This window comes from Anser anser (genome assembly GCF_964211835.1).
Source record: "Anser anser genome assembly, chromosome: 3".
Classification (NCBI taxonomy): domain Eukaryota; kingdom Metazoa; phylum Chordata; class Aves; order Anseriformes; family Anatidae; genus Anser; species Anser anser.
This window is the reverse complement of record NC_139722.1, coordinates 28176784-28197260: the sequence shown is the minus strand read 5'-3', so window position 1 is coordinate 28197260 and position 20477 is coordinate 28176784. Positions and strand designations below refer to the sequence as shown.

Below are 20477 nucleotides of genomic sequence, written 5' to 3'. Positions count from 1 at the left end.
AGCTCATCCAACCTGGCCTTGAACACCTCCAGGGATGGGGCATCCATGGCTTCTCTGGGCAGACATCTAATACCAAAAGGTACTAATGCAAAGGCGTTTCACTTAGGCAGTGCTAGCTCCTTTTACTCTGTGATTTTCTGCCACTGAGTTTTGTCTGTCACTTGGTACTTGGGGACCTATGCTGAAACCTCTGTCCTGACAGGATTGCCATACCAGACATCTTCCCATCTATCTTCTCTTGGATGGAGAAAGGATGCTGTCATACTATTTCTGATGAACAATGGAGACTTTTACAGTCTATGTAGTCATGGATATACACATTAACTCCAAAAAATAGGGTAGATGGGGTGCCTGCTTGGTTCATGTGAAAAGCAAAAAGCAAATATTCACATTTTCATTTTAATATGTCAGGATCTGGAGGACACTTCTCCCTTTATGTGAAAACACTTTAATCAACAGAATATAGAGGAGAGAAAAAATCATTGAAATAGTTTCATTTTTATAAAGTAATTAAATAGGAAAGTCAGTCTTAGATTTCTATTTCAGTGTCTTTTATATTTTGCAACAACTTCGAAAAGTAAGCCTTTCAGCTGTACTATTGAATAGAACACTGAAAACCTATATAAACAGAGAATAAGATATATAATATTTTAAAAATAACATTTTTCAAAAAATGTAGTAGGCAGCTATTAAAAATTAACAGATATTAATGTTTCAAAACAAAAGACAAATCACTACAGCCTTTATGCTAAGGACAACCTATCCTGAGGATAATTTATTTACTGATTTTTGTCATTTTTGGTAGAATTACCTGGCAATGGGATATCCTCAATCTGTTACCAGAGACAGGCAAGAATAGAGAAGTTTCGTATTCTGCTACTCGTCTTGCATTTTCTGCAGACATTTTTTATGTCCTACCTGTTCTGAAAAACATTAAAAATAAATGATGGGACTTTAAAATTTGTCTATATACTACATCACTGCCAGGATACATGTGGGCTAGTTGAAGGCTATCCATATCCCTGCCAGAGCTCATTTTCCTTGCGCTTAGACATATGCCTTTTGGATGTAAACCAGAAAAATTAAATGTACCAAAACCACATGGGAGTATTCAGAACTATAAAGCTATAATCAGCAAAGAAGTCATGTTCAGCTCAGTAAAAGGTGTGTGGGTGGACTGCTCATGCCAGTTTTCTTCTCTCTACTGACCATAAAGCCCTCTGTAAAACTCTGTAGGTTTCAGCCCCAGTTAAGGGGATGGAGGACAAGGGGTACCTGCCTGGGACAAGGTATTCCCATGTAATTTCTTTTCTTGCGCTGTCTGTGTGGTATTCTTCCCTCTGCTTCACAACACCACCACTGGGAGGGAACAAGGCAGATGCGTGTTCATGGAGCTCTGGAAAATTACCCAAATCAGAGTGAGCATAAACACAACCCAAATGAAATTTTGAAGGGTGTTTGTGAGTAAGAGCAGAAGGAACAATCAGGATTTCATTTAAAAATCAACACCGTGGTGATGTTTAAGATGAATAAAAAGTATCTTAAAAAAGTAAAAAAGTATCTTTTTTAATCTTTTAAAGTATCTTTTAATCTTTTTATCTTTTAATCTTTTTATCTTTTAAAGTATCTTTTTTAAAGAATAAAAAGTATCTTAAAAGTATCTTAAAAGCTGTGTAGTTAAAAACTGTGAAACCTACAATAATTGTTAAAATTTGTTGTCATGCTGAAGTATGTGAGATTCTGGATTATACATGAAGAGTATACAAACAAAAACAAACAAAAGTTAAGAGATTGCACAGATCTCAACAGAGAGCAAAGAACTGTTAATAAAACCCCAAAATCTTGATTTCTACTTGTGTTCTAACAAATGTATAGTCAAAGTGAGCTTACAAGCAAGAGTAATGTAAAAGAAGAGCCAGAATTAATTTGATTCTTCAGTATTTTATTGGGAGTATTTCATTCAGCACGGAAACTACCAGCAGCCAAATGCAGGGGAAATTTAGTTTGTCTTAGATATGAATGTTGCTATGTGACTCAACAAGAGATTTCAGATACCATTGTTGTCAGGACTTCCAAGAACAAGAGTTTATTCTCACTGTAAAAAGAAAAGTGCAATTTGATCTGTTAGAATAGAAGTATCTGCAAAAATTTTTCCATGCTGTGTTATCTGTAAATAACAGAAAAATTATGGTAGCTAAACAGTAAATAATTGTTCCAGACTGAATTTCATGTCACATATTCCGTCCATTGTTAACCTTTCAGGAAACATTAACCCAGAATATGGTATTCAAACAACTAGAGCAGTTATGACAATTTTTAACTGTACGTAACAGTTCTACTCTGCAAAATGAAACTCAAAGAATTAGATAATTTAATGCTGTTATTTGAACAGTGAGACAAAATACAGATAGGTCACTGTTAAAATGTTGTTGACCATGACATTCATAAAGATACTATTGCAGAAATATGATTTAGAGGCATATCCAGAGAAAGACCAATGGCATCTAGAGCAAGACACATACAAAGTCAGAACACAGGAAAGTGATTCCTGGTTAGACATTGAGAACCTTAAATTTTGAATTTTATACTTAGATGCACACAGGCATGCCTGTTATAATAATAATAGGTAGCTATTGTTATAGTTGATGGAAGTCTTATCAACACAGTTAATGGAGTCTAAAGAGGAGTTCAGTTCACCTTGGAGCAGATATTATGGCTATGACCTCACTAACAAATAAAACAATTCCACAGTTTTGATACCTGTAACACTTAAATTTAGGTGTTTTAATGTCATACTCAATGCAGCTCAGAAAGCCTTCATGGGGTTGCTGTAAATGTTTCATTTCAGCAGGTCCTTCTGCCTGTTTCCTTGGTGCTCAGAGTTTTTGCTTCTGCTCTGCCCCAGTTTAAGCATCTCAGTGCTTTGCTTCCACTTTTGCCACTAGATTCCCAAACCTACCCAGAAAAGCTCTTAAAACTTCAGAGCAGTTTCATGCTCTAAATGTGCTCCAAACGTGAGTGTAACTCCATGTAGAGATCTGAGATCATTCAAGTTCAGTCAGAGCTTCACAACTCTAGCTTTGCATTTGAAAACAGCTAATAGAAGAGATAATAGTCACGATATGCATTCTTGTGTTTTGTGTAATGGTTAGAGTATTCTTTGAGGATATGGGAAATTTGGTTTCCAGTCCTTTTTCTGGTGCCTTATTTCAAAATCAGATTTTCTGTGGGCCAGTATGGGTTGATATTGTTGAATGGGTCTTATTATGCAGAACTGAGTTGGAGCTACCTATCAAGAAAGACTGTAGTCAGGACTATGACTCCGTTGCATCATGGTCAAGGCGCTCACAGAAGGAACAGATTTCTTAAACAATGTCCTTTGCTCAAGTGATTATGTTTTATTTTAACTGGTCTCTCACTGGGGACAATTTACAACCAATTCAATATGACCTTCCCTTTTCTCCTCAACTTTGTGAGAAAGTGATATAACAAAATTCACTGTGAGGACTTACAGAAACTCATTTTAAACAAAATTGCTTCCAGTCATCCCTAAGCTTTCACTCACTCATACCCACGTACTCACAAGCACAGAGATGTGTATGCCACCTGGTCTGGAAAGAATGATCTGTATGTGTTATGTGAGTAACGAATAATATTGGTTGTTGAGTCCTCGCTATGTCTCTTGGCTTCCTCTTTACTGGTGATGACAAATGGGTTTTTGGGCTGGTCTTCAATATCCTTTAGAAACCAAAAAAATCTTTTAAGGTGGTTCTTCTATTTCAGAATTTAATTTCACTCTCCATGAATCTTAGGTAATGTGCTGCCCATTGTATTATTTTCCCATTTGAGGTATCTTCATCATTACAATCTGTTTTCCTTTTAGAATAAGAGGAAAAAGAATGATGCATATGATATCATGCATCTTTACTGCCATTCTCATTTTATCAGACCACAGACCCTCTGGTCTTTACAAAAACACATTCTTCAGTGTTTGCCAGTTGGATTGCTGTTGGTTTTGTCCTAAGTTATCAATACAGGCTGTTTAGCTCCTGCTTGTGATGCTTTTGGACACAAACTTTTCTGTATATCCTTCAATGATACCAATCTTCATATTTCTGCTACAACTCTGTACTGTTGGAGAAATCGTGAAGATAAAGAAAATTAACCTTTCTTTCACTTCACATGTATAGCCAAGCAATTTTAATATGTTGAACTTACTAACAACCACTTTTCTCAGTTGTAGTATTGCCTATTTCTTACAAACAACTTAGCCTCACTAGGCAGGAAGGGATTTTGGGATAGCATTTACAATTAATGGAAAGAGTCTAGTAAATAAAAATGTAAAAATACAAAGCAATCTAAAAAAAATATAGTAAATCTACTTCTCATTAGGTAAATGAAACACTGACTAAGGCATATCCATTACTGAAAGCTCTTAATGACAGAATAGACAAATTTCATCAACAGTCACAAAGCTGATCTTGCGCTGCAGCAGAGAGAAAGGCTGAAAATGACCTCCTAACATCCACTGCAGGCCTGCTTCCTATTGGTTTATTAGTATCATGAACATGTCACAGTTTTAGGATGCTGAAATTCCCGTAGCTTCAGGAAGCTATTACATATATATATGGAAACGTGTGTCTGTACATATATGTACATATACACAGTTTATTAGCCAGTGAAAAAACCCTCAAACTGTTGTAGTAAAAGAGATGCAAAGCACAAACTCTCTTTTCATACTTTTAGATAAGTAGTCCCAACAAAATGAACAATTAAGACAAAGTGTTCATTTTTTTATCTGGTGGAATTTTAAAATTAATTTATAACACTTGCAGGCTTGAGGACATAGGGTTTATTTGATTTTAGACCTAGCTAAGAAGTCTAATGATAAGCAACTATGTCATATCTGTGCAGAACCAGATAATCTGGTAGAACAGATAAAGAACAATTCAACATGTACTTGCAAGGTCAGGTCATGAATGGTCACTGCCTGCATTAGAAAGATCATACATTATGTGTTTATGACCACTTCTCTTGTGTATTTTATGTGATATTTTGGGTTGTCTTGTGTCTAGCCTTTCCTCTACTTTCCACAAGATTGTCATATGCAGTGCTTTTCTATCTGCTTTTTGCTTCAGAGCTTGGCGGCTGCCCCTGGAAGCAGCTGTACTGGAAGCTGACTCTGCCAGATATAACCACGACTTGTATCTATCTCCCCACCTGGGCAGGAGTGACAACACAAGTAGTGTGCTGGAAGGAGTCTTGCAGATGATATTTCTGGGACCTGCTAACTTCATCACCATTGTGCTGGTCCACTCCACTCCATTTCCATGTCAGTAAAATAAATAAAGAGTTAAATAGATCATCCAGACTCATAAATCTGCACTCAGGGCATCAAATTTGAGAATACTGCATGACTCTTTGGAACAGAGCTGTGATATAACACAAGGGATGTAGGTTAAAGGCATCAGCAGAAGTGCATACTGAAGTATACAGAAGTATATACTTTCATTGGACCAGTCCTATGTCACTGAACTTGTGTGGTTTGGCTGATCTAGTTGTGCCTAGACAAAGAGCTCATTTTGAAAGGAACTGCTCTAGGTGGATGTATCAAAATCTCAAATGCATCAATTTGCAGCTATGTCTCACTCTATTTACCAGCTAATCAGAATTTATGATTACATTTATTATAGTTAATTGATTACCAATTCATCAAAATGTATAGTGCAGTCCTGCCTCGGCAGTGACGTATTTCAAGTCTCAAAAATTCTTACAAGACACGTTGCCAATAGATTGTGATTGCAAACACCTCAGTGTTGATAACCTAACAGGAAAAAATGAGAGGAAAGGTGGTTGCATTACCCTTTTGCCGCTGAATTGTGAAAGAAACACGGTTCCAAAGAGTTTGAATGAGGAAATATCACATGGTGAAGGCAATAAAGCATAACACAAGAACAAATAGAAAAGCTTTCATGATATTTGAAGGATTAAACCGTTTATTTGTGTGCCTCTGAAGGTGTATAAGACACAGTAGAATTGAAATAGACTGACAAACCAGTTCATTTCGGAGCAAAAGGGAAGATTCAAGGCAGGAACATGATAAAAAGTGATGTGTTCATACCCTTAGACAGAGAAAAACAAATAGGATGCAAACAAATCATTTCCAATTTCATAGCTTTATCAACATTCCAAAAATTTGAAGAAGAGAACTTATCCCTTCCTTTTGCAGATGCACTTCATGTCTAAATCGCAACTAAAACCAAAACCAGAAAAAGAAATGAATTAGACAAATATGATGAAAACGTTTGGGGGCATGCTGATTTTGTCACTTTGGGCTAAGTTAACAGTTATCTCATTTAAGGGCAGAAATGGACATCTGGAGTGAAAAAAAAAAAAGTGAGAAAACCTCTCAAGGTTCCAGCTAAATCAGAGTGCTCTTCAGTTTGGTTGCAGCATTGTCAGGTGGCACATGAGTGAATCTACACCTGAGCAATCTATCAAAGCGTAAACACTACAGATGATGAACTTCACTTTGAAAGAGTGAATTAAAACGTTATTATTTCTCATTTATTTGTTTGCTTTTGTAGTGAGAAAGCTGTAATTTAAAAAGAATTAATTTACGTTCTGTCTGATTGTGTAGCAGGGGCATTAAATTTAAATATCATTAGGCTAGAATTTGCCCCGCTGAACTGGTAAACACAGTAATTTACAGACAATTAGCTGCTCGCTGATGTCTTTCAGATGCTGATCACTGTGAAATGTGTCCCCCGTGCCATGCCTGCGCAAGCAATTCCTGCCATCCTCCCACTGTAGTCTATTCATCGGGACCTCAGATTTGACAGGCTTATTTCAGCAGTAAGTAAAGACTTGGCATTGTTGGCAGAGGTACAACTATCTGGTGCCGGAATTACAATGATGTTTTGAGTTAATCTGACTAAAGCAAACTGGCAGAAACCGTGTAGTCATGTCTCACACCAGCTAGAATTTTGCAGCTATCAATACACTGTCTATTCCCAATATTTCTAGCACCTAAAACATACTAAATTATTAGAAAACAGGATTATTTGTTCTGTTCTCGTCGAACTTCATGGTTATGGTTTTGTCAGTGTTGTAACCATTCAGACTTGTTCGACCACTTTCCTTGGCAGGCATTTAAAACCAATTGCTTCTCAGTATCTGGTTTATAATCCGTACTATCTGAAACACTAGTGATTGTGCAGAGCATGATATGCCTCATAGTCCACATGTCCAGTAATCTGCCTGGATTCCAAGCGACATTGTTTAATAGCACTGATGAAAAACAGGAATATTCCACAAAATAATTATTATGGCATTCAAATTCCTCATAGCAGTCAATGAGGAAATATATGCAAAACAAGCAGAGAAATGAAAAAGTGCTGCACAGATTAAAAAAAATGATCAGCATGAAATGTCAATAATATTGTCTTTTCTGAACTAATAATTAGTTTTCAACAATTTCTTAATCCTCCACTACCTTTGAGGTGTATTACATAAACTAAAGCATTAGTAATAAAGATGTGAAATGATCTCTGCTTCTGTTTTGTCCTTTGCCTGCTTACCCCACCAACTCCCCTTGACTATTAACAGTACAGTGCCTCCTTACCCATTAGGAAAACACATAATAAATGAATGGGCCAAACTCCAGCTCAGCCTCATCTCTGGAAGTAGCAAAGTCAATTTACACTGGCTCCATCAATTCTCTCTACAGTAACACCTGTCTTGTCACATGCTGTTCTCCAGACTGAAGATCTTCTATGGACTCTGAAAGGAGGAACGAGCTCTGAATTTTTCATTTCCCAGACTACTTAAAATTTGTCCAGAACCACAATCCTAAAAAATGGCATGTGCAGTGAATAAGCCTGGACAGTATCATTTATTTTCAGAAAATTACTCTGCAATTACATTACTAAGAATTTACAGAAACACATTGTAAGACCTTGCACAGAGTTGCAAACATTATGCTGTACCCAATCAATCTACCTTGCTAACAAAGAAGGCTTCAGTATATTGAAAAAAAGTTGTTTTCATTTGGAGTTTTAATTGTGAATGTATTTTTATGATACAACATCTCATCTCTGGGACTTACCCCATTAACCCCATCATATAAGAATAAAACAGCTGTCAAGAGCTTCCACTCGTTACCAAACCTGGGACAGCATCAAACCAGCAATATCATCATGATCTTGCAACCACTATCTAACCACTGATACAAAGTCCAAACATGACTTTTATTTTAAAATATGCTTACTCCAGAATAGCTGTAAAGATCATATTTCCAACAAGAATCTGGTTGAATCCTGCTGTCAAAACATAAGAGCAACTTTGCTGGATCAGAACAAACATCTATTCAAGCTTTGATAATCATAGAATCACAGAATGGTTTTGGGTTGGAAGGGACCTTAAAGATCATCTTGTTCCAACCCTCCTGCCATGGGCAGGAACACCTCCCACTAGACCAGGTTGCTCAAAGCCCCATCCAGTCTGGCCTTGAACACTTCCAGGGATGGGGCATTCACGGCTTCTCTGAGCAACCTGTGCCAGTGCCTCACCAGCCCCATAGGAAAAAATTTCTTCCTAATATCTAGTCTAAACCCACCTTCTTTCAGTTTAAAGCCATTACCTCTTGACCTATCACTACAGGCCTGAGTAAAAAGTGTCTCCACAAAGTATGTCCAGCAGGTGAAGATAGGTGATCCTTCCCCTCTACTCAACACTGGTGAAGCTGTCTGTGGGGTGTTCAGGGACCTGCAGTACAAGAGAGACCTAGACAAACTGGAATGAGTCTAACGTAGGGCCACCTAGTTGCTGAAGGGACTGGAGCACCCCTCCTATGAAGAGAGGTTGAGGGAGTTGGAGCTGTTCAGCCTGGAGAAGAGGAAGGTGATGGAGAAGAAGATGGATCTTATCAGTGTCCATAAGTATCTGAAGGGAGGGTTCAAAGAGGCTGAAGCCAGGCGCTTTTCAGTGGTGCCCAGTGTCAGGACAAGAGGCATCAGGCACAAACTTTGGGAAAGATGACAAAACAAGGTGAACACAGAATGATTTTTTCCCTGGTAATACCTTTATAGCTTTCAGTAATCTGAGACTCAGGGACTTTCAGAACAGAGATCTTCCACGAATTCTTACATAAATTTTGTCTAATTGCTTTTTGGGCCCATTTATACTCTTGGCATCCACAACATCCTATGGCAATGAGTGCTACAATGTGATTATGTGTCACAAGAAAAATACTTCCTTCTATTTGTTTTAAAGCTGTTGCCTGGTAATTTCATTTTTTTCTGCACTGTTTTTATGTTGTGGGAAAGAGTGAATAGTTATTCCCTACTCACCCTTTCAATGTGTATCACATATCCTGCATATTTCTCTCCAATTTCTCCATATTTATCTCTTTTCCATACTGAAGATTATTAGTTTATTTAATCCTCAAATGAAAACATTCCAAATCCACATGATATATATATATTTTTAACCCATTTTACTGTGTTCTTTTTGGGTAGAATCAGAGTGTCTTATTTCCATTTGATTCTTTACTGTTTTCATAATCCTGTTCTATTTTCTGTTGTGATCTCCTGAACATTGAAAAAAATGTTTTCACAGAATTACAGAATTGTAGGGGTTGGAAAGGACCTCAGAAGATCATCAGGTCCAACCACCCTGCCAGAGCAGGTTCCCTAGAGCAGGTTGCCCAGGTAGGCGTCCAGACAGGCCTTGAATATCTCCAGGGAAGGAGACTTCACAGCCTCCCTGGGCAGCCTGTTCCAGTGCTCCGTCACCCTCACTGTGAAGAAGTTCTTTTGCATGTTGGTGCAGAACTTCCTGTGCCCAATTTTGTGGCCATTGCCCCTTGTCCTGTCCCCACAAACCACTGAAAAGAGGTTGGCCAAATCCCTCTGTCTCCCACACTTAAGATATTTGTAAACATTGGTAAGATCCCCTCTCAGTCTTCTCTTCTCAAGGCTGAACAGACCCAGGTCTCTCAGTCTTTTCCTCATAGGGAAGATGCTCCAGGCCCTGTACCATCTTTGTGGCCCTCTGCTGGACTCTTTCCAGGAGATCCCTGTCTTTTTTGTACTGGGAAAGAGAGAACTTACTATAAATTACTAACTATAACTTACTATAAATTACTAACTTACTTATAGTAAGTTCAGAGAACTTACTATAAATTTTACTTCCAGTACTGCCTTCCTGATGGTCATTTAATATTTAATCTTATGTTCCACAAATTATAGTTTATTTCCATTCACGGTATGTATGGATTTGCATTCATGAAGGATGAATTTTATTTACCATTCTATCAAACGTGTATGCTGTACCATAAGACTATTCTGCTACTTTTTCTTGTCAGCTCCTGTGCTGACTATTGTAATTAATTTTGTACTATTTGGAGATTTTTTTTTGTCGCACTATTTACCTCTTCACAAGTTCACTTAGGAAAATTTTTATACTATATATAAAATATCACATATATACATGACGTATATGTTATATATATAATAATGTCACATGCTTAAACACTTATACCTGAGAGACTTAATGTTCAATTCTTTTAAAAGAGCTTTGTCAAAGAATATTTTCAAAAGCTTCTTGAAAATCTAAATTTAACTAATTCAAGAAAGAGTTTTAAATATTAATTCCTTAAGGTAATTATTGCTTATGAGTTTGATGATAGGATAGAAATAATTTACAGTTTTCAATTAGGGGTTAGGATTTAGCCATGTTTATGATGCAAAAATGTCTAGAATTGACACCTATCGGTGTCTAATCCACCATGAAGAAAAGCTCAGGGGAGCAGCAGAAAGTTGCTTTTTGATTCTCTCCAGTTTTCAGTTTACCACTTTTCTTTGTTTCCAGTGGAGGACAGTGGGCTAAGTAATATTCCAAAACCTGTGCTGGTGATGGACACAGGAGGAAAAAAGCTGGAAGCTTTAGTTTTTAAAATCAGGATTTCAGGTAGCTGGTATGTAGATATCCACAGTAGCTACCAATCTAGAAGACTTGGATATCACTGTAGCCAGAGATATAAATCATGTTGTGTTCCACTGCCGGTCTTCACTAATACGGTTGTGCAGACAAAAATAGCTTCCTATGATTGGATAGCTTTGTCAAAAGATACCCTACAGAAGAGCTCAACAAACTGGTGGAAAGCTAGTCTGGAATGAGAATCTTCCATGGGAAGAAAAATAGGAAAATTTTACTGTTTTTATCTTTATTATTTTTGGGAAACCATGACTACTTTTTATGTATTTTATAGTCTTGGCCCCACAAGGTATTGTTTCCCCAGCAGAGACATTTTGTTATTCTGTAGCTCTCTTCTGGCCTCTTTTTTGCTCCTTAAGCATATAAGCTAGACATACTACTATACTGTGATAATGGTGATCCTTATGGGATCACGGGATAAAGAAGCAGCAGAGATGTCACAAAATGTAAATGTACGTAGTCTTAACTTCAGGGAATAGGAGCCAAGTGTATCTCAGCTTCAATGTGTGAAACTTGACAAGTCAAGGAATACCTAAATTTAATCAGAGACAGATACAATTCTTGCCAAACCTTCTAGTATTTCTCTCTGCAGTTTTGCTGGCTTGTAGCCATTCTTAATTGGAAACAAGACAGAATTTAATCTCTGAACAATATACAAAATTCACTATGACCTACCTTTCAAGTCATCATGGAAATTGAATTTTCTTTGTCTGGGAAAATATTTTAGAATATGGCCCATGGTGTCTGTCAAATATCAGTTGATTATGAATAGAAATCTTCATGCTTGGGTAAAAAACCCAAACTCAAGATGGGGAATGAGAACATGAGATTGCTTCATAAGGGATGACAACTTAGAAGAATTTTAAATATCTGTAACTGTTATGTTCTTAAAGGTGTAGTCCACTAAATATACACAAATAAAAAATGTGGGTTTCAGGTGGCTGAAAATTTGACATGACCTGTAGAAGAAAATACATCTGAATAGAAATACGTAATAAATCTGCACTACTTCTTAATCTACTGTTCCAACATAAAAGAAACATAAACAAGTCCAGGTATTTTATCCTTCATTAACAATATTGAACCCCTGGAGCCTCATTATATTTGTGTTTTGCCTCCTGGACTTCAGTTATGCACCTAAACTTGGACATATTTATTATACACATGTGATTCGAGATCTTTTTATGCAAGATAGAAATTCATTATAGGAATAGAGCAGAATTGTTGACTTCAAGTCAACAGTGAATTTTGAGATTAGAATAAGAAAATAAAAGTTCATTTGGTACATCATTTGCTTCCCCCCCCCCATCTTTTTCTGTTACCGTAGTAATCCTCATTTATCTAAATATATTTAATATTCAGATATTTCACAAATAATGACAACAAATAATTCATCAGCTAAAGTGCTTTCTTTGACTCTGTATTCCGTATTTTTCTAGTTTCCGTGTTTGGTAACCAGAAAATTACCTTTAGGATTTCTTATTAGTTTGCTACTCATCCAATATTTGAGGTAATTCCTAATTCTGCCCATTCCTACTTCTGAAAGTTGTTCTGGGCTATACATGCAGAACCTTCTTTTTCATATCAGTATAGATGAGAGCCTGTAGAGTTTACAGTCACAATGTATTGTTTCAGCTGCTTGGTTGGAACATAAGCTTACTTACAAAGTACCCACTACTTCATAGTGAGAGGGGATATTTTATGCTTTCACTAAACTTGAATTGAGCCAGAATTCATAGTAAAAGTTATTAAACTTTCAGGATTCACAGCTTTTTGGTTTTTTTTTTTTTCATCAGTAGTCCTTTGAGTATTTGTGAAGAACAATACAGCCTCATGAAAAACTAAAGAATCTATGTTATTAAACACCACATGTACATATGAATCTTCCTGAAATGAGGGTAAAGAAATTAAAAAGAAAAAAAAAAGAGGCTAAAGAAGCACTAGAAAACAACACAATTTGCTCGAAGTGTTTGCTTCATGGTGTATCAAATGCAGATTGCTGAGCTCTTGTGTAAAATGTGTCATTTAGAATACCATCTCATCTTCCTATTAGAAGCAATTATTGGTTCTTGCAGCTACCCCTTGTATTATTTGCACTTGGATTATAAAGTAGGGTTATTTCTTTGTGAAAATCTAGACCAAGAAATAGTAATTTGGTTTCATTTCTTGACTTTCAGTGCCATTTCTGAAAGGATTAGCTCGTATAAAAGAACTCAGCCATGAAATGTTCTTCCCTTGAGACAACCCGTTCTCATTTAAGTCCACAGCCATGTACCACAGAGTTGTGTTTGCCTCTCATTTAGCACAGCCTGACAGGCTGACTTCAACAGCCTTTGTATAGGCAGGATGTAGGTATGCATACTGTGTTCAGAAGCAAAACAGAATAGAATAGAATAAAACAAAACAAAACAAAACAAAACAAAAACCAACCTTGATTCTCATCAGGGAACAATTTTGGAGACCTGTAAGAAATCATTTATATTTTTCACTCTGAAAAGCACACAGAATCCCCAAAGTTTATACAGAGGAGTACTTTCTAACCCAATTACATGTCCAAGTAGCTTGGCAAATCTCTATTCGCAGTAATTTGAATCTAAAACTGAGTAACTTTTGCCCTTGTTCTGGTTACTGGTATTTCTGGAGTACACAAGCTAGCTTTTGGGTTTCCTGGTTCCCTTAATGTCATCTGATATCCATGATTGTGCTGGCCTTGACTGTAGAGCTACTCCTTTTATTTACTCACGGGACTCTTGTCCATTCCCAAGTTTTAAACTGTATTCGATCCTCCTGCTGCCAAAAGTAACTATAACAGAGACTGAGGTTTTTAGGGCCCAGCATCATAAGATTAGCTTTTGTCTGGGATTTTCCTTTTCCTGTGAGGAATGATGCAGTAAGCTCCCTTACTGTCTGTCCTTCAACCAGATACAGCTGATGTGGGTATATCAGACCTATTTACCTTGTGGATGATGTGTGGGAGTAATGCCTACACATATGGAACACAAGAGCATAAAGTAAGTAGAAGTGCCAAAAAAAATAGTCATAATTATTTCTTATTTCAGGACATTTATTATTAATACTACCCTATAAGTTGTTAAAAGACTGGTGCTCTTTAGACATAGAAAAGTTGTGCTTATCACAGAAAAATATAGTTTCTATCTATTCTGCTGCAGCCCACTCTCAGTCAAGTGTGGACAGTGGCATGAACAAGTCATTCTGCTCATGTCCTTTGTGGAAATAAAGCATTTGGAGAAGAAGAGAAGACCATTTTACTGGGCTGTGAATACAAAACACAAGAGAGACCTTCACCCTGTAGCACTGTAATTAGGGCACACACCTGGAGAACAGGACCCTGGATTTTGAAGTTTCTCTACTGGCTGTTGATATTAGAGCATCATAGATATAATATATAAACCCCTATGGAGAAGTACCAGTGTTTAGAACTCTACTCCTCTGTTTACCCAGGAAAGTACTTTTGCCTACTTTGTCGTGTTTCCTCTTGCTTTTTATTGTGTGGCCAAATGACTTTTATGTTCTCTGTAGAATGAAATTTCCAGCAAAAATACTGAACCGTGCCATTTTTATTCAATTAATCTCTTGTCTGTTGTGTAAGGTAGTCAAAAGTTATGTGTGCTTAAATTTCCTCAGCAGCACAGAGTGCTGAGGTTGCATATCCACCTTGCTAAAGGAGATGTGATATCAAACTGATGTTCATGTTTAAAGTTTAAAGGGCAGATCTGTGTCCTCAACCTTTGTGTTCTAAATAAGCACAGTGCTCACTGACAAATTCTTCAAGGTGTAGCTTTGAAAACAAAGCCTTCACAGGTGAGTCTGCCTTTAATCTCCAGGGGGTAGGGGAACTTAACTACACGGTTGGGAGAGGCACCAAATCTCCAAAACAGAAACCAGCCTTGCCCCAACCCATCCCCCCGCCGCCTTTTATTTTTGTGATTCTTCTTGGCTGACTTCTGAAAACATCTTTTTAACATTTTGGGGGGAATGTCATAGTCTATATTCCCACTTCTTTCTATAGTCTATTTGCAAAATTAGGGTATCTAGCAGAAGTTTCTGTGGTGACCAGATACTTAAGCTACACATTATATTTTATATTTATATTTAATTAGTTTTATTTTATATTTAGTATTAATTAAATACTTTAAATACTGTTTATATTTAAGAAAGTATTTCCTTACATGTTAGTTAGTTATTGACTAATATATATTTTGCCTCCAAAATTCACAGATATGTAGACTTAAGAGAGACTTTCTCAACCAGAGACACCATTGTTCCTAGCTCATCTCAGAAGAGCAGAATATCTGCCATACATCTCCTGTTCCGTGGCTGCTTGTCTTCAGAAATAACAGACCTGTATGTATTTCTCATTATTATAAGGCAATGCTTTAGCCAGTAAGCAGAGGTGACTTTGGGTAAAGCTAGGTCAGATCCTAGGATAATTAAGAAAATCGTATCTGTTTTAAATTCCGTGACAGGAATTGTGTTTACGAGAAAATATTTGATGACAAAGAAATAAAACAATAATTATGTGGGTTGAATTTTATGCTGAGCTGAAGCAGTGTTCCAGATGTATTAGTGGAGATAAACAGCCAAAGGGGATTTCTGATAATTAGGTGTTATTTCCAACTGAAGAATTAAAACAAAATTGTGCAGATGTATTTTGCTGCCTTCTGTTAATATGCACTCTAACTTCCTTCATCTTTTCCATTTTCTTCTACTACTCATTATGTTTATGGGAGTACATTGAGCTAAGCTTATTGTGGCCAGAAACTTGTACTGGGGTAGAAACTGGGGTTTATACTTGTACAGCACTTGCAACATAGAGCTTAACTGAAACAACTATAAGGCATAAATAATAATAGTTATTATTAATGTTACATAGCAAGATAAGAAATCATGTTTGATGATGCAACATATCTGTGTTTCATCTCTCTTTGTAGCTAACAATCATAAGTCTAAAGGGAAATTTTTGCTGGAATTGCAAAATATAAAACAGCTTTGCAGAGAGCAACCTTCTGCTGGTTAAAGAAAAAAGGAACAAAGAAGAGAGAGCTATTAAAAAAAAGACATTTTTTTCTACTCATGCTATGCTTAAGCACAACTTATTATTAACTCCTTAATTATTTGCTTTGCGTAACTTAATATTTTCATGTTGAAACATGAGAGGGAAAACAAACAAACAAAAACCAAAAAACCCCACGTTTCCAGGTGAAAGAAAATAACTTTCAGAATCAAAATGAACTATGAGTAGGATTTGCTGCAGAGTATTCAGTATATGTTGAAAAACAATGTGTCTGTTGCAATGACAGAAGCATTTATGAGCAATTCAATATCCAGGTCTGGCTGAGAGGGAAAGCTGTTCTGAAGTGATTTCTTTGACCTTCAGAACCAATGATGTTTCTTCAGCTTTCTGTTTTGCTTTTTGTTAATCAGTTTCTGCATCAATAGTGCTGACTGCTTGGTTCTGCTATATACCCTGTTGTTTGCCTGGGGTTTTGAAGTTCACTATCTCTTTGTGCCTGGATGTGGGTTCATGTGCAGGTGTCTTGAAAAACGATAACCTCAACTGTGCACCACCATTTAATTCCTGGAAGGGAAACTCCATATTACATGTCCTGTTGCAGCCTATGAATATGACCACATGAGCTTCTATTTGCCTTAATAAAACAAGAAAAATACCTCTAGAAAGCTTATGGGTAAAAGAAGATTGTTTAACAAAACAAGATTTTCTTTACTGACTTCTAAAAAGTAGTGAAAACCCATTCCAATATAAATCTTCTTTCTGTACAAAATTCTGACTCTTTGGATGGGGAATGTGTATTAACTAAATAGCACCATACAAGCTACAGGAAAACTTCCCTTCTGAATCTACGTGTGTCAGCTGATGTCATTACTGTCTCCAGATGTACCATCTGGTGTTTTATGACACTGATGCTGAAAGGCTTGTGCATTCATTTTCTAATCTACTTTCAGGCAAGATCAACGAGGTAATCAATGATAACGATGATACAAGACTGTGTGCTAACCCAAACACCTTTGCCTGAAGTAAATTAGGGATTGCTCATAGGATTCCTCCCACAGAAGGGCTGTGGGATCAGTAACCTCCCACAGAACAGTTGTGGGCTCAGTAACCTCCCACAGACAGCCAGAATCAGACAACCTGGGACTGAAAATGTTGTCAATCACCTAAAAGAAAGCTTGTTGTTGCCTAATTTGACAGCATTGTAATACTACCTTTTTGCTTTCTTGCACTCAGCAGCTTGTGTTATTATTATGTTTGTTTCATATGTGGTACAACTATATAGAGGAATAAAAATGTACTTATTTGTGGACATTAGAAAATTAGGTGGTGATGAGTAATCTATGCTTTCAGATTCTCATTGAGAACAATTCTGGAATACTTAAAGCTTAAAAGACATGTCAAGCAGAAAAAAAAGATATATCAAAGTTGAATATTAAACAATAATTATCTTGCAATTTGATTAAAACAAATTTAAACTGCCAATTCTTCTTCCTCCAGATTTCTCAATATCATCACTGAAGTTAAATCTGGAGGTCTGTCTTCTAATTTAAGACGGCTGTGTTGGGAGAACTGTTCCCCGCCCCCCCCCCCCCCCAACCCTCCCCTCTTTTTCTTTGCGTATTTGAATATTTCATAGGTATAAATACACATCAGATTTACTATTACATATACAAAATTAGACTATTTGCTTGTCTCTGTTGTGTGCTACTTGTGTTTACAAGGAATAACATATGAGCACAAATATCAAATCTTTCACGTTTCACTGAAATCCCAATGAACATTCAATCTGACTTATCAGCTTTTAAATATATTTCCTTCAGTTAAGCTGCATTAGCACTTTCTGTTTACAGAAGATATACAAAAATTTACTGTGAGCTACTACAGATGTCAAGGACAGCATATGCTGCCTTGGGGTAGATGGTACTTGTGATGTTGCAGTTGTATTATTTTTAGTGACTTTAAAAGCTCCAAGAGAATTACACAGAGAAAAAGTATTTCAGAAAGTTAGCTAAAATAGAGTGAATTTGGAAAATTATCAAGCATAAGGGTCTATCTTTGACTCAGTTACTGGTTTTGTTTGGCATTTCATAGAGAAAGGAAAAATCACATCAGAGCTAAGTCAGACAGAGCTCTTACAGGATGCCATACATATTCCTGCTAAGGACAGTCACCTACGTAAATTAAGGCCAAGAACAAGTTACACATCTGCAATCAATGCCAAACGTGTAATGAAGCAGACATAATTTCCTTTCCTTTTTTTTTTTTTTCCTGTTGTCTAATTAAGGGTTTTTTTGAGTTACAGAATATTTTCCAATTGACAGAAAAAAATGCTTGATCAATTTGTTACCGTATCATACTGTTCCTAAATATCTTAGATGGGTGGTTGTTACTTTGCACCTATAGTAGAACAATCTCTGGGAATTTTCCACTGCATTATGTCAGGCAAAGCTGCTTTTGACTTCTGAAGATAAAGTAGACGTTTCCCAAGATTTCAGAAGCATTTTCATCATGATGGATGCTGGGAACAGCCTGGTCACCAATTCTACTCTTTGTTCAACGGCTGAAACTCTGTCACTGAGGGACTCACGGCAGGCAAGTACATCACCCTGGGGTTTCCCTGTTCTGAGTTTCCTTTGAAGGAAATACCTGCTTGAGGGTAGGAAGGTTTTACAGAGGGATCTGGATAGGCTGGATTGATGGGCAGAAGACAACCATATGAAGCTCAACAAGACCACATGAAGGGTCCTGCACTTGGGGCAAAACAACCCCTTGCAGTTCTACAGGCTGGTGGAAGAGTGTCTGGAAAGCTGCACAGCAGGAAGGGATTTGAGGGTATGGGTTGATAGCCAGTTGAATATGAGCCAACGGTGTGCTCAGGTGGCCAAGAAGGCCAACAGCATCCTGGCTTGTATTAGAAATAGCATGGCCAGCAGGACTAGGAAAGTGATTATCCCTTTGTACTGGGCTCTGGTGAAGCCGCACCTTGAGTACCATGTTCAGTTTTGGGCTCCTCACTACAGGAAGGACTTTGAGGTGCTGGAACATGTCCAAAGAAGGGCAACGAAGCTGGTGAAGGGTTTATAGAACAAGCCTTATGAGGAGCGGTTGAGGGAACTGAGGGAACTGGGGTTATTTAGCCTACAGAAAAGGCGTCTCAAGGGAGGCCTCATCTGTCTCTACAACTATCTCAAAGGAGGTTGTAGCAGGGTGGGGGTTGGTCTCTTCTCCCAAGCAACAAGCCGTAGGACAAGAGGAAATGGCCTCAAGTTGCACCAGGGGAGATTTAGGTTGGATATTAGGAAAAATTTCTTCATGGAGAGGGTGGTCAAGCATTGGAAGAGGCTGTCCAGGGAAGTGGTTGGGTTGCCATCCTTGCAGGTATTCCAAAGATGTGTAGATGTGGAGCTTAGCGACATAGTTTAGTGGTAGACTTGGTAGTACTAGGTTAATAGTTAGGCTTGAGGATCTTAGAGGTCTTTTCCAACCCAAATTATTCTAAAATTCTATGAATAGGGAATGGGGAAATGTCTGTTTCCAGTACTGTTTGTGCTTTTTATCCCATGTATCTTAATGGGTAGTGCACAAGCAGAACTCAGACAGGAAAGAGAATGAAGAAAACACTCTCAAAAGGGCTGTAGACACATTCCCTCTTGTTTGCCCTCTCAAGTTAGTGCACTCTTGAAAGGCACTGAACATGGACAAATTGGGTATAGACAAGGGTCTGAGGGTCTTGTTCCAGCCCAGCAGCTGCAACAGTTGCAGCTGAGGATATCTCAGCAGGGTGAGATATCAGTTCCAGTCCAGGAACTATCAGACCCCAAATCCAGACTGTAAGGAGGTGGGGTAGATTACAGCCAGCATGACTTTAGTCCACTTGAATCTTTCCATTAACTGCCTTATTTCACAATCTGTGTGTAATATTGATAGACTTCATTTAAACCCATGGGGAAAATGTTGTGAAAACAGATGCAGTTTATTACAGATATGAGCCTATTAAATTGAAAGATATTAAGTGCTGAAATAAATTATTAAGAAAAAATCAAAACTAACAGACAATTACAGACATTCTCTTGGGGGAGAAATCTATTTTCTGCTCAGCCACAAGCTCAGTAATGGTGAGATATGGTCCATTTAATGCAGGTTGAAATGTGCAAACACTTGTACTAGATACTGTTATGAACGGTATGCTCTAGCTGTGCACTTCCATGCATTCAAAAATAAATGTTGCAGTGTCGTACAAAAGACATAAAAACAAGACAGAACAGAAACAACAAAAGTGCTCCCCTGTAGAAAGGCTCAGCATCCCTTTTTATAAAGAACTGGTTTTATCACCTCAGAATATTCTTCTAAAGCTGGTCATATATCTTAGGGTTTTGCAAAAATACTTGTGTTTGACTTCATTAGCAAGCTAAAATGTGCTCCTTCTTAACATTCACAGCCAGCT

The 20477-nt window shown here is 37.4% G+C and overlaps 1 protein-coding gene across 5 annotated transcripts in view; it reads left to right on the top strand.

Moving 5' to 3' along the window:
• The first annotated feature begins 14855 nt into the window (after positions 1 to 14855).
• The window catches only part of LGSN (lengsin, lens protein with glutamine synthetase domain), a 57570-nt gene continuing 51948 nt past the window's right edge, over positions 14856 to 20477 (top strand). For 2 of the 5 annotated variants that reach the window (XR_014581932.1, XR_014581933.1), the window contains exon 1: positions 14856 to 15363. The gene's annotated coding sequence lies outside the window, so the exon portion shown is untranslated. Of the gene's footprint in view, positions 15364 to 15950; positions 17565 to 18475; positions 19750 to 20477 lie in introns of those variants that run through there. The other 3 variants (XR_014581935.1, XR_014581934.1, XR_014581936.1) reach the window with 3 other exon arrangements.